The 5304-nt window shown below is 38.5% G+C and overlaps 1 non-coding gene across 1 annotated transcript; it reads right to left on the bottom strand.

The window, feature by feature from the left end:
* Positions 1-1255: 1255 nt before the first annotated feature.
* LOC148565735 (small nucleolar RNA R71) lies at positions 1256-1363 on the bottom strand. Its single transcript, XR_015883853.1, has one exon. It is a non-coding gene; the product is annotated as a small nucleolar RNA R71 (small nucleolar RNA).
* Between the last annotated feature and the right edge of the window lie 3941 nt (positions 1364-5304).

The raw sequence follows: 5304 nt of genomic DNA on the forward strand, positions 1-5304 counted from the left end.
TTTTTCTTAATTTTACATCATAATTTTCGAAAATAACATCACCAATTAATGTTTTGATTCAAAAATTTTAAGTTTGTTACTTACTTGTTAAGAAAGATTCAAACTTTAAGTTCTAGAATCATATCTTGTGATTTCTTGTGAATCAAGTCATTAATTGAGATTTTAAAAATCAAATCTTTTTCAAAAACTGATTTCTATCATATCTTTTCAAAAATATCTTCTTATCTTATCTTTTTCAAAAATTTGATTTCAAAATATCTTTTCTAACTTCCTAACTTCTTATCTTTTCAAAATTTGTTTCAACTAACTAACTAACTTTTTGTTTGTTTCTTACCTTTTTCAAAACTACCTAACTAACTCTCTCTCTCTCTCTAATTTTCGAAAATATCTTCCCTCTTTTTCAAAATTTCTTTTTAATTAACTAATTATTTTAATTTTTTATTTTAATTTTCGAAAAATTACTAACCTTTTTCAAAAACCATTTTCGAAAATCACTAACTCTTTTTCAAAAATTATTTTCGAAATTCTCCCTCTCTCATCTTATTCTATTTATTTATTCATCTACTAACATCTCTTCCTCACATCACTCACCAAATTCGAACCCCCTCTTCTATCTATGTTCGAATTTTTTCTTTTCCTCTTCTTCTACTAACAATAAGGAACCTCTTTACTGTGGCATAGAGGATTCCTCTTCTTTTCTTTTTCTCTTCTCTTTCTTATGAGCAGGGATAAAGAAAAAGGAATTCTTGTTAAAGCTGATCCAGAACCTGAAAGGACTCTGAAGAGAAAACTAAGAGAAGCTAAATTACAACAATCCAGAGACAACCTTATTGAAAATTTCGAACAAGTAAAGGAGATGGCAGCCGAACCTAACAACAATAATGCAAGGAGAATGCTTGGTGACTTTACTGCACCTAATTCCAATTTACAGGGAAGAAGCATCTCCATTCCTACCATTGGAGCAAACAATTTTGAGCTGAAACCTCAGCTAGTTTCTCTGATGCAGCAGAACTGCAAGTTTCATGGACTTCCATCTGAAGATCCCTTTCAGTTCTTAATTGAATTCTTGCAGATCTGTGATACTGTTAAGACTAATGGAGTAGATCCTGAAGTCTACAGGCTCATGCTTTTCCCTTTTGCTATAAGAGACAGAGCTAGAGTGTGGTTGGACTCTCAACCCAGAGATAGCCTGAACTCTTGGGATAAGCTGGTCCCGGCTTTCTTAGCCAAGTTCTTTCCTCCTCAAAAGCTTAGTAAACTTAGAGTGGACGTTCAGACCTTCAGACAGAAAGAAGGTGAATCCCTCTATGAAGCTTGGGAGAGATACAAAGGACTGACCAAAAAGTGTCCTACTGACATGCTTTCAGAATGGACCATCCTGGATATCTTCTATGATGGTTTGTCTGAATTGGCAAAAATGTCATTGGATACTTCTGCAGGTGGATCCATTCACCTAAAGAAAACACCTGCAGAAGCTCAAGAATTCATTGACATGGTTGCTAATAACCAGTTCATGTACACTTCTGAGAGGAATCCTGTGAGTAATGGGACGCCTATGAAGAAGGGAGTTCTTGAAGTTGATACTCTGAATGCCATATTGGCTCAGAATAAAATATTGACTCAGCAAGTCAATATGATTTCTCAGAGTCTGAATGGAATGCAAGCTACATCCAACAGTACTCAAGAGGCATCTTCTGAAGAAGAAGCTTATGATCCTGAAAACCCTGCAATAGCAGAGATGAATTACTTAGGTGAACCTTATGGAAACACCTATAATCCATCATGGAGAAATCATCCAAATCTCTCATGGAAGGATCAAAAGCCTCAACAAGGCTTTAATAATGGTGGAAGAAACAGGTTTAGCAATAGCAAACCTTTTCCATCATCCACTCAGCAACAGACAGAGAATTCTGAGCAGAATCCATCTAGCTTAGCAAACTTAGTCTCTGATCTATCTAAGGCCACTGTGAGTTTCATGAATGAAACAAGGTCTTCCATTAGAAATTTGGAAGCACAAGTGGGCCAGCTGAGTAAAAGGATCACTAAAATCCCTCCTAGTACTCTCCCAAGCAATACAGAAGAGAATCCAAAAGGAGAGTGCAAAGCCATTGACATAACCAAAATGGCCGAACCCAATGGGAGAGAGGAGGACGTGAATCCCAAGGAGGAAGATCTCCTGGGACGCCCAGTGATCAATAAGGAGTTTCCCTCTGAGGAACCAAAGGACTCTGAGGCTCATATAGAGACCATAGAGATTCCATTGAACCTCCTTATGCCATTCATGAGCTCTGATGAGTATTCCTATTCTGAAGAGAATGAGGACATTACTGAAGAGCAAGCTGCCAAGTTCCTTGGAGCAATCATGAAGCTGAATGCCAAATTATTTGGTATTGAGACTTGGGAAGATGAACCTCCCTTATTCACCAATGAACTAAGTGATTTGGATCAACTGACATTGCCTCAGATGAGACAGGATCCTGGAAAGTTCATAATACCTTGTACCATAGGCACCATGATCTTTAAGGCTCTGTGTGACCTTGGTTCAGGGATAAACCTCATGCCCCTCTCTGTAATAGAGAAACTGGGAATCTATGGGGTGCAAGCTGCTAAAATCTCATTAGAGATGGCAGATAATTCAAGAAAACAGGCTTATGGACAAGTAGAGGACGTGTTAGTAAAGGTTGAAGGCCTTTACATCCCTGCTGATTTCATAGTCCTGGATACTGGAAAGGAAGAGGATGAATCCATCATCCTAGGAAGACCTTTCCTGGCCACAGCAAGAGCTGTGATTGATGTGGACAGAGGAGAATTGATCCTTCAATTAAATAAGGACAACCTTGTGTTTACAACTCAAGGATCTCTCTCTGCATCCATGGAGAGGAAGCAGAAAAAGCTTCTCTCAAAGCAGAGTCAAACAAAGCCCCCACAGTCAAACTCTAAGTTTGGTGTTGGGAGGCCACAACCAAACTCTAAGTTTGGTGTTGAACCCCCATATCCAAACTCTAAGTTTGGTGTTGGAGAGTCTCAACAATGCTCTGAACATCTGTGAGGCTCCATGAGAGCCCACTGTCAAGCTATTGACATTAAAGAAGCGCTTGTTGGGAGGCAACCTAATTTTTATTTATCTAACTATATTTTTCTTAGTTATATGTATTTATAGGTTCATGATCATGTGGAGTCACAAAATAAATATAAAAATTGAAAACGGAATCAAAAACAGCAGAAGAAAAATCACACCCTGGAGGAAGCATCTGCCTGGCGTTCAACGCCAGAACAGAGCATGGTTCTGGCGCTGAATGCCCAAAATGGGCATCATCTGGGCGCTGAACGCCAGAATTGCACCCTGGAGAGAAGCTGGCGCTGAACGCCCAGAACAAGCATGGTTCTGGCGTTCAACGCCAGAAATGGGCAACAAATGAGCGTTGAACGCCCAAAATGGGCACCAACCTGGCGCTGAATGCCCAGAGTTGTGTGCAAGGGCATTTTACATGCCTAATGGATGCAGGGATGTAAATCCTTGACACCTCAGGATATGTGGACACCACAGGATCATCTCAGGATCTGTGAATCTCACAGGATCCCCACCCACCTCACCCTCTCTCTATCCATTCATGGTCATCCCTTCTGTTTTCCTTTCACCACTCACATCCATACACATATCCCTCCATCTCCTCCATATCTTCTTCTTCTTCTTCTATTCTTTCTTCTTTTGCTCGAGGGCAAGCAACATTCTAAGTTTGGTGTGGTAAAACAATTATGTAAAGGATCTATAGCTCAGTGGTAGAACATGTGGCTGCAAATCAAGAGATCCCTGAGACACCTCAGGGGATGCACTTCCCTCCACATAAATATTGGGAGCAAATCAACACCTCCCTAGGAGAATTAAGTTCCAACATGGGACAACTAAGGGTGGAACATCAAGAGCACTCCATCATCCTTCATGAAATAAAAGAAGATCAAAAAGCAATGAGGGAGGAGCAACAAAGACAAGGAAGAGACATAGAAGAGCTCAAGGACATCATTGATTCCTCAAGAAGGAAACGCCACCATCACTAAGGTGGATTCATTCTTTGTTCTTATTTCTTCTATTTTTCGTTTTCTATGTTATGTGCTAATCTATGTTTGTGTCTTCATTACATGATCATTAGTAGTTAGTAACTATGTCTTAAAGTTATGAATGTCCTATGAATCCATCACCTCACTTAAATGAAAAATGTTTTAATTCAAAAGAACAAGAAGTACATGAGTTTCGAATTTATCCTTAAACTTAGTTTAATTATATTGATGTGGTGACAATGCTTCTTGTTTTCTGAATGTATGCTTGAACAATGCATATGTCTTTTGAAGTTGTTGTTTAAGAATGTTAAATATGTTGGCTCTTGAAAGAATTATGACAAGGAGACATGTTATTTGATAATCTAAAAAATCATAAAAATGATTTTTGAAGCAAGAAAAAGCAGCAAAGAACAAAGCTTGCATTCAAAAAAAAAAAAAAACAAAAAAATAGGCGAAAAAAATAGAAAGAAAAAGAAAAAGCAAGCAGAAAAAGCCAAAGCTCTTAAAACCAAGAGGCAAGAGCAAAAAGCCAGTAACCCTTAAAACCAAAAGGCAAGGGTAAATAAAAAGGATCCCAAGGCTTTGAGCATCAGTGGATAGGAGGGCCTAAAGGAATAAAATCCTGGCCTAAGCGGCTAAACCAAGCTGTCCCTAACCATGTGCTTGTGGCGTGTAGGTGTCAAGTGAAAACTTGAGACTGAGCGGTTAAAGTCAAGGTCCAAAGCAAAAAAAGAGTGTGCTTAAGAACCTTGGACACCTCTAATTGGGGACTTTAGCAAAGCTGAGTCACAATCTGAAAAGGTTCACCCAATTATGTGTCTGTGGCATTTATGTATCCGGTGGTAATACTGGAAAACAAAGTGCTTAGGGCCACGGCCAAGACTCATAAAATAGCTGTGTTCAAGAATCATCATACTGAACTAGGAGAATCAATAGCACTATCTGAACTCTGAGTTCCTATAGATGCCAATCATTCTGAACTTCAATGAATAAAGCGAGATGCCAAAACTATTCAAGAGGCAAAAAGCTACAAGTCCCGCTCATCTGATTGGAGCTATGTTTAATTGATAGTTTAGAATTTATAGTATATTCTCTTCTTTTTATCCTATTTGATTTTCAGTTGCTTGGGGACAAGCAACAATTTAAGTTTGGTGTTGTGATGAGCGGATAATTTATATGCTTTTTGGCATTGTTTTTTGTATGTTTTTAGTAGAATCTAGTTCCTTTTAGGGATGTTTTCATTAGTTT

The sequence above is a fragment of the Arachis ipaensis genome, chromosome B5 (assembly GCF_059453495.1).
Source record: "Arachis ipaensis isolate K30076 ecotype BB chromosome B5, ASM5945349v1, whole genome shotgun sequence".
Classification (NCBI taxonomy): domain Eukaryota; kingdom Viridiplantae; phylum Streptophyta; class Magnoliopsida; order Fabales; family Fabaceae; genus Arachis; species Arachis ipaensis.